At 28.6% G+C, this 13,545-nt stretch overlaps 1 non-coding gene across 1 annotated transcript; it reads right to left on the minus strand.

Moving 5' to 3' along the window:
- Nucleotides 1–12,825: 12,825 nt before the first annotated feature.
- On the minus strand, nucleotides 12,826–12,899 carry Trnan-guu (transfer RNA asparagine (anticodon GUU)). The gene has a single exon. It is a non-coding gene; the product is annotated as a tRNA-Asn (tRNA).
- Nucleotides 12,900–13,545: the final 646 nt, after the last annotated feature.

A 13,545-nucleotide genomic window follows, 5' to 3' on the forward strand; every position in this document is an offset into this window, starting at 1 on the left:
TTTCAAACTATTTGTAAATAATTATTGTCAAAAGAGTCATTTCAACTAAAAAGGTTCTTTAGATTTTCATAATAATGATTTTAAATTGACTATATTTTCTTCTACATTAATTTTTTGCTTGTTTTTCTTATTAATAGAGCGACAAATTTTTCAGAGCAATAAGAGGATCGGTATCTAGAGAAAGTATTTAAATGAAAAATTTAGAAATTTTTTAATTTTTGGCAAATTTTATTTAGCAAATTTTTCTCTTGTTCTTTCTGTTTGTGCAAATTTTTCTCCTGTCGTCTGCTTACAAACACCCAAAGTTTTTGTAACTGAAAATGTAAAAAAAAAGGTTAAAAGCGCCGTTCTACGTTTATCTAATCTAAACAAAAATTTAAATCATCAATTCTAGCTTTTCAGGTATTTATTACAGAACTTGAGTGACTGTGTTCTCAAGTTCTGTAATAAATACCGACAATCGAAAATCTGGTCATTTTATAGAATTTCTACATATTTTATTTTTCGTACATATTTTTTACGTATTGCAAAACATATTTAACTTTTCTAAATCTTCATTTTAGAGAAAATGCATTAATCAGAGTTGAATTGATATGAATTTATTTTTTATGGAACTAAAAATATCTTTGGCTAAGCTGCGCCACATTCATGAAATTAAAATATTTGTATCAATTTATAATAAAATCAAAACATGGAATGTTTACAAAATCCAAATGTCTAAAAGCGTATAAATGTGAAAACGCAACAATGATGTAAGGTATGGTACTGTATTAAAATGCGCTGTTAATGTTTATATATGATTATAAAAACCAGTATTTTCTAAAAAAAGCTAAAAAGGCCAACATGCGGAGTTTTGGAAAGCAGCTTGCCCAAACCAGGGCGAGATTTCTGAAAACATGCAAGACGCTATGTAGAAAAACGTAGACATTCTACAAGAATGTGTAAAACAGACAGGACAATTATAAATTGAGCAAAATGGTGTGCCCCATCAACAAATGTCGGTTGGTGAATCGAGTGTGTCCAATCCTCAATCTAATTAAAATGGTGTCCAGTTTTCTGCTGTGTAATGTGGGCTAGAAATCTATTGCAGACTTATTCAATTTGTTATTTGGAATGCAAAATGTGACATATATTTCTTAAAATCAGAAAGATGAATTTGTGTTGGCAAAAAAGTAGTAGCCTATAATTTAGCTGCCATTTCATTTCCCGGAATTCCCACATGTGCGGGGACCCAGCATAAAATAATATGAAAATTCCTCCAGATAAGTTTGTTATACAAGTTTAAAATGTTGAAAAGCAAAGGATTGCCGCGAGCATGTACAGATGGTAGGGATTCGAGGGTGCTCAGTGAATCAGTGTATATTATATAGCTATCTGCAGAACAATCTGAACGAAACGATAAAGCTTTTAAAATAGCAATTAGTTCTGCTATAAAAATGGAACAAAATGAATGAATTCGATAAGCTATTGTGGAATTTGAAATAATACAAGCGAAAGAAGTATGATCGAAACCTCTAGAGCCATTCTGTAAAAATAGGTTTGAATTGACGACATTTTTACCGATGATTCGCGACCCTCGGGGGGGGGGGGCACCTCGAAATGAGGATGAGATGCTTCCGGCATGGTGGTTGGATCTCGCCACCCTAGAGGGTACACTAATAGGTGGGGGATCTGGCTCCTCCCATCGATGACGGGACGTAGTTCCTTCGGGGAGGGTTGTACCGTGGCCGGTGACGGCCCTTAGGACTCAACCACAGTTCCCGCCAATTGCTGTAGCGGCGGTCCGGCCATTCAGTTTTATGGTTTAAATCCGTGTGCCTTAGGGCGGGTCGGAGAGTTAGAAGGTTGACTTACCGATGATTCGCAAATATTTGCTGATAAATGATATCTGCAGTGTTTTATTTATCCAAACCTTGAAAGGAATTCAAGTATTGGATGCCATTAGATTTCCAGGGCGATAAGAGAAATGATTGTTCAGAAACTACTTGTTCCTTCTCTAGATTCAGTTCTAAAACGAGTCATTCTCTCAAAGAATGAGGGTATTAATGATGGTCGAGCAACCTGAAGGCTTTGTCAAAATCGGCTCTGATTAAAATTATAATTGGGATGACAACGTTTTGTCAGAGATTAATTTATAGATAATATATTGGCAAAATACAAAACATTTTTCAATATAAATGATTTCGATGCTGTGCAATTTGTAAAATTTTAACTGATCTCATTCTTTAAAAATACACGGAAATTCGTGAGTCAGAAAATCCCTTTGAAGATATTGTTCATAAAAATTTTAGGGACAATTCATTGAATAAATGAACGATTTACCGATTAATTTATCAATTTCAATAACTTTTTTTAAATACATTCGTTGGTTTTCAAAAACAGCAATTTAAAAATGCATATACTATAATATATATTCGCATGCGGCATCAATATTGTATGAAATTTATAAATAATTTCTGCTCCATTCTAGTTGAAATTCTGTTCCATTCTGTCTGAAACGAACGTCCACTCCTCTATTAACTAAACATGTAATATCACAAGAAAAACATATTGTAGATCCAAGCGCAGTAGATTCAACTATACAAGAGAAGATTTTTGAAAGACTCTGTCGAAGACTTTATGCATATTTCCTTTTCATTCCATTTATTCGCATTTTTGGAACAAGTTGTAAACAAGACTGCGAACAACAAACCCGTAACTCAACGTTTTAGGGACACTTTTCAGATGGTATCTTGAATAGACAGATCTCGACGGAGCTCCGCGGGCATCACGCAGCAGGTTACATCTTCTCTCAAGTTTGACCGAAAATAAAAGATTTTATTTATTACCTTGGTTGAAAATAGGGCTTAGATTTTTTTTTTTATTTATTTATTTCTATGATATGGTTTTGCCAGTGACGTAATGGAAGGAGGGGAAAAAAAAGGGGGAAGCTCAAATGCCTGGGAACCAATCTAAGGGAAAAGTTGTATGAATAAAATCATACTGCATTTATTTCAGTTTTTAAAGGCAAATACAATGTGGAATGGAGTAAATGTCTATTGCCATTCTAAACCGTTGACTTCTGTAAATGGAATCTCTCATATTGTTATATCTGAGTATAAAAGATAGTAAACTGAATGCAATAAATAGCTCTATTGGCATTTTTTGAAATTCTAAATATAAACGAATCTTATTGTAGTTTTAAACCTCAGCTAATATGATTTTGTTTCTTTATTTTAATATAATAGATTTCAGATATTTATTATCACCGAAATCCAAATTTTCATATCGGTTTTTTACAGCCTCTGTATTTTCTCAATGAATTTTAAAATATCAACTAATTTGTGCAAAAGCACTTTGGATTTTTTTTTCTATACATCGCCCAATTTTTTTTTTTTTTTTCGGATGATACTTTGTTTTTCTGTTGGCAAAATATTTTTACAACAATATTTAATTTTTTATTATTATTCCTTTAATCTCAAAAAATAGTTATTTCGATTTTTTAAAATTATTTTCGTATTATATAATTATTTGAATTCCATCTCTTTCAAGATTGAAAACATCGAAAAATATCATATCAATATAATGTATTTCCATTTCAATTTTAGCCCTTTTTTTACGCAAATTAATATTTGACAATAAAAAAAAATGTTAATAAAATAGTAACTTATAATTATTTTGTATGGAAAGATTTTCATTTATTATGGATTAATTATTTCTTAATTAATTAATTAATAGAAACTATTTATTCCTCATCTATTTGTATCTAGAATATGTTGTCTCCATCTAACTCTTCTCCGCTCAAGTGGAAATGCGTTGAAAAGCACGTTACACATGTGAAATAACAGACCCAAAAAGGGTTAAATTCGAAAGGGAAAAAAAAAAAATTTCAAAAAATAAAAACAGAAGATAAAAGAAAACGAAATAAAACAAACAAACAAACAAAAAAATAAATAAACTTTAAAAAACACAAAAATTATTTTGTGCAAAATCTACTCATATTAGTTCAAGAATAACTCTAGAAAATTTGATTTACTAAATGATTATTAAACATTTGTGAATTTATTTGCTTTCTTTTAGCATGAATCTTTTATTTTTAACTGTGCAAGGCTATTTTTTTGAGGGGGGGTAAATTTTGCCATTTTACAAAAATTTTTGAATAATTTAATACTTGTCTAATAAAATTAAATTATTACGGCATCTTTGAGTGGATAATGAAATTATAATGAAATGATTATAGTTTTAATTAATTTTTTTGAAAAGTTTTCATTCTAAATTACCTCTATTATACTTAACATTTTTTTTGTACTCTATTCATATAGCTTTATAGAATACATATTATATTGTTTTATGGAATATCATAAAACTTGATGGATATCATATAACTTATCTTTGTTCAATAATGAAAATATGTTATATTATACTCTTAATTAAAATTATACTCCAGAATATTTTTCCTCAGAAAGAATTATTAAAATTTTCTTACATTTTTATTGTTGTGAAATGTTGTGTAGATTCTTTAAAAAGAAAAACACACTTTGCAAAAGAAATGTTCAAATAAGCTTTTAAATTAAAATTATCAATTTTCTAAACGTTCAATATTTCTTCATACAAATAAACGCATGAGTTTCAAATAAAAAATGTTATAATTAAATTTTAAGTTATTCAAAATCAACTGTAAAAAGGCAAAAATATTAGAGACAAAAAAACTCGAATATGTGTACATCACTCCTCAATTGATCCCTTGAGATTGTCATCTCGAATTTTCAGTGATCTAACATTCTAAAAAAATTACGATTCCAAACATTAATTATTGGACATACGGATTAACTACGCTCTTCTTGAAGCTGGTGGGAAGGGAGAAGTAAATATATTTTTAAGAAATCTCTGCCATATCAAAAATATGTTGCATTTATTTCAGTTTTATTATTTTAGTAACAAAATGTGGTGCAATTTTTTCAGTCAGGTTTAAGAACAAGATAAAAGAAAAGAAAATCCCTTGCCCCAGATAACACTTGCAAAGCAGGAAACAAGTCAAAAAGTCACTTTAAATCTGAATCCTTTTTAAGGCTTAGTTTCTTCGCCACGTCAAAGTGTTAAGGAAATGGAAGTCAGAAATGGAGTATCAATTTTGGCTTCAGCGAAACTGAGAATCCTGCAATTATTAACAGCGAGTGAGCATGGACGTATCGGCAGAGCAATCTCGTGTCTGAAACACGATCTACAGGATTTCCGAAGCCCTATTGTGTTTCCTGATTACCAGCATCCATCACCTTATTGGGCTGATTCTTAATGAAATGTACCTTTTTTCGCTTGTGTGTGGTTTCTTCCTCCCTCCCCCGTCTTATTTTATTATTTATTTTTTTAACTATATCACATTTTTTTTTTCCAGTTTTATGTTCTAGAGACTGTTGAGAACAGTTTAACCCTTTAAAGCGCCATTTTTTTCTAGTCATATTATGTTAAAATATTTTTAGGCTTGAAATTAAAATAAAAAAAGGGATTCGTTTTCGTTTAACTTATTACATGAATTTAATTTGATTAATTAATTAATATAGTTAATTAATAATTAAGTAACAAATCAAGACACATCATTTTGTGTAAGATAAAGAACTGAAGTATCTAAATTTCTGTCTTTCTTAAAAAAATTGTCAGAACTGATGCCAACCTACATAATTTCATACAAAGATTGATAAATTTGGTGGGAAGCATACTTCTCACGGCCCTAGAAAGGGTTAACACATTTTTTATTTAAGGTTCGGGGATGATATGCACTCCTTAATGAAGAATAGGTTCTAAGTAGAAATAGAACATTTATGACTACCAAGACTATACTATATATAAAAGATACTATATATTTACTATACATTATACTATACTATATATTAAACTATATATACTAGATATTAAAGACTGACTATATTATTAAAGATAATTAAGACTATGGAATTGGTCTAATTTAAAATTTTCAACCAGAATTCATCCACAATTCTAATTATTTTTCTCTCTCTCTCTCTCTTATGTTGCTTACTAATTTTTTTCCCCCTTCTTCTGATAGATTTCTTTCAAAAATTGACAAAAGTCTTCAATTTTGGACTAAAGGTCAAATATTAATATTCATGCCTGTAGTCCCTCTCCCCTCCCCCCAATATTCATGCCTGTAATGCGTTTTTTAATTACAGTATTCACAAACAGGCAAATAAGCATGTATATCTAACAAAATTCCCCACCCCACCCTCTTAATTTAGAAAGGCGTAAAATTTTTAGATTCATCAAAATCTCGACACTGAAATTTTTGAAAAACAAATCTTTTTCTATGGTTCTAGTAATTTGCAATGATGCATTGCTAATATTAGCTTCATTAAACTAAGTGTTGCAAATTTCAATTAAATAGCAGATAAATTCCAAATATTGTTTTCTACAAACTAGGTGTAAGAATCAAATGTCAAATTTCATTCATCAAACTTACTCTTTTTCTGAATTATTATTTTTGAATAAGCACAAACCAAAACATACAATTAAAAAAATTTCAAAATAAAAAAATTCCAAAATTTTATGGAAGGTAAAATTTCGAATTTGCTATAACAAATCAATAATATCATTTTTCCCCACTTACATTTAAGTGTTTTCCCACATTCAAATCATATCATAGGATATGGTAATTTATGAATTCTAACAATTAACTCAAAAAGGCTTTTAAAGCTTTAGTTTGAATACTGATGATGATTCACAATACCTCATAATTCTAGAGTTCTTTAGAATAAATAATGTTTAGAAGATAAGAAAGAAAAGATTATTTTCTGTTTTATAGTTCAAGCAATAATACTTAACCTTGAACAGTGTAATAATACAATTTGTATTGTATTGGTTTTTACACACAAAATTTTTAATAATTCGATGATTAAAAATTATATTTAGAAAATAATATACTCATGAAATTACTGTATAAAACTCAAAAGTTCCTCATTGAGACATTTTTTTAAAATTAGTTTCTGAATTAATTATTTAATTTCAAAATTAATATTGATTATTGTTTTTCTGAATCATCATACTTATTTGTTTACTCAACTATTGTGAAAAGAAAAAAAAAACATTGGTGAAATGTAAATAAAAGAATTTTCAGATAGACAAATTTTTCTGATATCTTACAAAACATTCGACATAAATACTGACCAAATTCAATTTTTACAGAGGCAATTAAAAGCGATTGTGTATTTGAAAATGATTTTACGTATTAAAGAATTACTGGAAGATTCTTAAATCTAATTTCAAAATCGAAATTTTATTTATTATTGCATATTTAAGAAATATAAATCACTTAATTTTTTTTTCAATAAATCCCTTAAAATCAATTCTTAGTGGAATTATATAAAATTAAATACTTACAAAATTAATAGAAGAGCCTTTCTTTGAAAATAATATACAAGTTCTAATGTTTATTACTGAAATAAAAAATCAAAATTACCAGCTAGGTAATGCATTTACAACGGATATTCTATCATAATATTGCTTCTGTTCTTAGAAGGATTCTTCCATATTTTGATATTTTTCAGCAAAAAATTGTTCTTTGTAAACATCCGTTTTAATTAGAATTTCTTTCACTGCTAGTTATTTTTCAACGAACAGTATTTGATTCCAGGTAAAAAGGACAATTTATTATTATTTATTTAATTTATTTCTCCCTCATTCTGAAAAGGCTATATATATAAAGAAGCAATTTTCTCAGACGATTTTTTTAATTTATTGTGTCGTTGCTCGAAATCAAAATATCTCATACGTAGTGCGCTCGAAAAGTATGGCTACACTTTCAAAAATTATTTACAAATAAACAAACAAGGATATCCACTTATGGATTTTTAGGTCAATAAAAAAAAATATCAAAGGCTATTTTTTTTTTTTTTTGCAGTGTTTTATTTGTTGATTTCAAATACTTGAGCATCATCAGTCGCGTGCAAACACACATATTCTGTACGAGATTTCTAGCCATTTTCTATGAGGTATCGCAGAATTAACATTCTGGATGGTCGCTGTTATTCTATTTTTCAATTCATGAATGTCACGAATTGTAGAGGGGTAAGCAATGTATTTTTTCACGTGTCCTCGTAAGAAAAAGTAAAAAGGTGCTATATACCGGTGTAAATGCAAATAAAAATATAGCATGTCCACCAGTTTTGTAAACAAGTAATTTAAAGAAGTTGTTACTTTGTAAGCATACATTTATAAAAAGAATCTCTGAAATGGATTAAAAGGCTTAATTTATTCATATTTCTAACTATTTTTTTAATCATCATTGGGTTACATTTAATAGGCCGGCGTCCTGGCATAGGGGTAGCGCGTCTTCCCCGTGATCTGGGCGTCCCGGGTTCGAGTCCCGGTTTGGGCATGGTTGTTCTTCTGTTGTTCTATCTGTGAGATGTGTGAATGTGCCCTCCTGTAAAAAGGGGTTGTGCAAGCGAATGAGTGATGCGTGAGTGGCAAAGTCGTACTCTTGGCCCTAGTTGGCGCTGCTATAAAAAATAAGAGACGTTCCTCCTCAGGCTTAAATCGCTGTCTTCGTAACAGTGGGCTTGTCAGTGGCAAGTGCCATAAGAAACAAACATTTAATAGAAAAGTTGTGTTCTTCGGGTGCCAGACCAGAAACCTACTTCTTCTATTCAAAGAAAACTCAGATTTCAGTACGAAAAAGCAGTATCAGCAGTGGCGTTGAAGGAGTCGGTGCATAACTTTACTTATTTCTAGCCGCCTTGCGACAGCTAATTTGCCGAAATTTATATTTTTATCTGTCAGCAATAGAGAAAATCATGGGATTACATCATAGGTGAAATCATTAAAAGGGTTTGGATTTTATTGCAATAACGAAATGCATTATTAAAAATTGGGCAAAAAAATATTTTTGAAAAATTGCTGAAATTCTGGGAAAAAAAGTGCTTAGCAATTGAAATGATATCATTAATTTTCAGAATTTCAAAATGGAGTAAAAATTTTATTTATCCAATTTTATTTTAGGAAATCATCACGAATAAACGCCAAAAAGTTATTTAATTTAATAAATTGAAATTTCAAAAAAAAATCGTTTTGAGGTGCGCATTCTTATTCTCCAAAGTACATGTGCCAAATTTCATAACTCTATGTCAAATGTTTTGAACTGTTAATATTTATAGCTTAAAAATTATCTTTTGCTCTTTCATGTTCTCGTTCTCAGGCACAGTTTTTTTATTTGAATTTTTGGATAAATTTTTTTTATTGTGATTCTTTGAACTTCAAATCAGTCTTGACAGAACTTACGAGAAATTTTCTCAATTTGTACCGTTTTTACCGCTCAATTATTCTTATTTCAACAGATGTATTCCTACTTTGTTCAAAAATGTCTTCCGAAACTTTACTAACAAATAAAAAAAAAAGATCCTTACAAACGAAAAAGATTCTATACATTCTAGATCCAGACATAAGTGTAGGAGTGCAACCTGTGGGAAACTCTTCCAACGATACAAAAATAACCGAAACCTGATCTATTCTTCACCCCCGCCCGAACCACCGTTGCATGAAATGAAACGTTTAAATAAATGAAATTTAAAAAAATCTTATTTCCGTTTAAAAATTCAGTCTATTTTAGTGGGTGGTCTGGAGTGGGGAACCCCCCTAGGGACAGGAAACGGAGGCCTGCTCATCTCTAACGAGGCATAAATTCCCTCACGGTGAATCTTGTGAAGCTTCCTTCCTTTTTGCCGCAATAAAATTCATGCTGATTAGGAGGAAGTGGGACTTGAAAGGTTTTGCTTATGCGCATGATTGGAGCAAGGAGTTTATAATGAGACTTGGATGCTTGATGCAAAGGTTTCCATACATAGCTATTCAGACATTGTTGCGCAACGGCTGTTCCATTTAAAATGTTTCAAATGTCTGGGAGCGAGTTTTTTAAGCATTCAATGATTGCATTGAGGGTTTTGTAATTTCTTGGGAAAATGGTTTGGAAATAATTAGGATAAATCCTTATTATATGTGATAAGGAATTTTAATCTCTCTCTCGTTTTTTGTATATCAGAAGTGATTATTATCGAAAAGAGAAGGAACTTGTGAATGCTTTGCGAACGATGGTGTATATGGATTTTCAAAAAGGAAAGAGATTCTTTTAACACAGTAGCGGATTTAAATATTTTGCGGCCCAATATAATGCATATTTTGATACCTTTTTTTAATAATTAGTGAATTTAGCTTCGTATTTCAAAAAACATAAAATGAGCTTTTTTTTTTCGTTTATTTTTTATATGAGCGTCGTAGAAAAAAGTGACTGAAGTAATAAAATTTTGCACAAATTAATCATAATTATTAATTAATGATTTCCAACTTACAAATGAAAACATTTGTTATCATTATATTATAAGAAACATTAGCATTATATTTAACAGATGTAGAAGTGAAAATTATTACTTTATAAGACCTCTCAAAGAAATACGCTATAATCACTTTAAATGAATAAATAATATTCCGTTAAATTACAGATGAATAATAATGCTAACCATAGAATGCATGGTTTTCAAATATTATTATGTGTTGAATAACTGCATATAATGCAGAAAAATTGTCCCCCCCCCCGTAAAAGTAAAAAGAAAAAAAGTACCAAATATTTATATTATGAATTAAACAATATTCCAGCGACACAGATCACATTATTACAATTCTGTAATAAAAATAAAAGCCCCTTTTTACCAAAATATTTCTTGCCATGCAAAAATAAGAATATTTGATAGTATATTTAATATTTAATAATATTTTTAATTAATTAAGAATATTTGATAGTAATTTAATAGTATTTTAAAAATAGAATATTGATAGTATTTTTAATTTTTGATAATATTTAATGATTATTTAATTATTTAATAGTATAATTAATAATTAATTTATTTACCTATTCATACAATAGCCATCTTGGTATTTTTCCAAGTTTCCAGTTTAAATCTAAATTTTAGTCCCAATTTATATTATATGTCGGTATTTATACTATATATTATATGCCGGTATTTACAATAAATGTTTATCAAAAGCATTTAAAAAAGGATTTCAAAACATTCATTGGAAATTTAATTTATTTATAATTGGAACATTCTCTCTCTCTCTTTAATTAAATGGAAATAAAAACTTGTAACCAAATGGCTACATGATGCACTCTAAGGTTTCAATTTCTGTAGCTTATTTAAGTACGGTTGTATTCATTTAATGTATACACACATTATTCTTCTAAGCCTTAAAAAGTTAATGAAACAAGTTTAATTAAATTATTTTATTAAAATTCTGGAAAAATAGTTTACTTGTTAGTATTTTATTTGGAGGTTTTTCTTATTTATATGTACTTCGAGTGTTGGAAAATTTAAAAAATAAATATGTAGATATCATGGGCACCTAAAAAGCAATGGTAAATTGTAAAAGCTTCTCGCACAAAAACGTACTGGCGTAGAATTTAATTCTAAATACATAGAAATCGGAGACACCTGTATTTCCTTAATAAAACTAATTTGTATAAAAATGAGTGATCTGGAGAATAAGATTTTTGCCTTTTCTTATTCACTTTTATTCATTATGATAACTTAAAATAAATTTATTATAAAATAATTTAATAATGAAATAATAGAAAATTAAAGTTAAGTCGGATTCAAACATATGTGTTTAGTTTTTTTTTTTTTTTTTCTCCTTTTTGTTTTTTATATAAATTATAAACACTGCAAAAAAAAAAGAATTTTAATTACTTGTCTTGCTTATATAGTAGGCAAGGAAGAGTATAGAAAGTCTTGCTTATATAGTACTGCTAACTAACAACCCAGCATTAATTTTTATTAATAACAACAGCGTTAATACGTGCATAAAAACATAGTATTTAATACCGTTAAAATGAGCGCAATGTAAAAAAAAATGCAATAAACTAAAAAAAAAGGTGTTTCTGTAAAAAATATACTTTGAAATATTTTTTTTAATCTATGAAAATTGGAAAAAAAATCTTTAAACCTAAAAATTGGAAATTTAAAAAAAAAATGATAATCTTTTCAAAATTTAGAAAATCTCTATCTTAGAAAGTATCTATGTTTTAGAAAGTAAATGCCTTCCAAATCCGGCAACTCTAGGATCAATGATACAGCCTAAAATGCGTTTTGAACATATTCTGCATTATACTTGACGCATAATGAATTCACAGATATCTAGACGGTAAGAATAATCCTATTAAAATTCTTTGGTAAGGAGGTTAAATACACCACTTAAAAGGAAAGAAAAAGGAAGAAAAAATTAATGCATGTGTAAACGAATCGATAATCATACTCATTTCTATGAAAATAGATAATTACATGTTATAAATTTCATTCAAAAAATACTTACAAAGAAAAAATAAAAATAATTGCTTTTTTTAGAATGAAAAAAATGTTAATTCGACTTTGTATATTAAATGTCATGTTCAGCTTTTTTTTTTTTTCGGGACTATTAAATTATGTTAAGTATTTTTTTTTTTCCCTAAATGTATTGAAAACTTCAATGTAATTTATTTTTATTGATGAGCTGTCATTTATTTAATCAAATTTAGTGAGGATTTTTAAAACTATTTTAAAATCGATATTGCTTGTTTTCATTTTAGATAACTTTCATATTTTTCTCCTGTTCCAATTTCACTTTTTTTTTTTTTTTTTCTTTTCATAATTACTATTCCAAGGATGGGATTTAAAAGCACTTTTTTAATCATCTTCTCTTATACATGTTTTTAAAAGCATTCTTTATTTATATAAACAATCGAAAAAGTTATGATAAAATTTTTTTCTATTTCTTGCGAAAGCAGTATCAGATCAAGCAGTTCAAAAAAAAGAAACTCGCCCCCGGGTGGGCTCGAACCACCAACCTTTCGGTTAACAGCCGAACGCGCTAGCCGATTGCGCCACGGAGGCTGCGGTTGCAATTGTTTTATTAAGTTCGAGTGAAGGAAGAAAAAATTGCACAACGTATTATCAATTTATAGATTAAAGATCTGTTGTAATTGGTTATTTATTAAATTATTATTTTAACTAAAATTGATTCTAAATTATTGAATAATAATTTATTATTTTAATTTAATGATTATTTATTTTAAAAATCTTCATAAACTGAACTCGAATTAACTGAAACCGAGGTTATCCGAAATGTGACACCGTAAATCTAAAAAATACGTTCTATGCGCATAAAACAAAGTAATAAGTAATGCATATGCTGCTACAAGTATTACTAAGTATATAGATAATGTTGTTTAATTCTAAAAATGTAAGGCTTACTTCAATTAAGTGGATAAGTGCTGCCTATTAAGAAAGTTTAGAATTCGACATCTAAACATTTGAGAAATACTTTCTGAAGTTAAATATAAAAATGTAATAAGTGTTCAAATGAAAGAATTGTTTATGAAATTTCTACCCAGGCCTCTTTTAGTTCTTTGGCAGGGCTTCAATTGTGATTGCTTTATAATATCTTACTAGAAATACTCTTCATTTATACATTATTATGTTTTTTAAATAAAAACCAGTGAAATTATTATTTTGCTGCAATTAAAAATAATCTTAAAAA

The sequence above is a fragment of the Argiope bruennichi genome, chromosome 4 (assembly GCF_947563725.1).
Source record: "Argiope bruennichi chromosome 4, qqArgBrue1.1, whole genome shotgun sequence".
Taxonomy (NCBI): domain Eukaryota; kingdom Metazoa; phylum Arthropoda; class Arachnida; order Araneae; family Araneidae; genus Argiope; species Argiope bruennichi.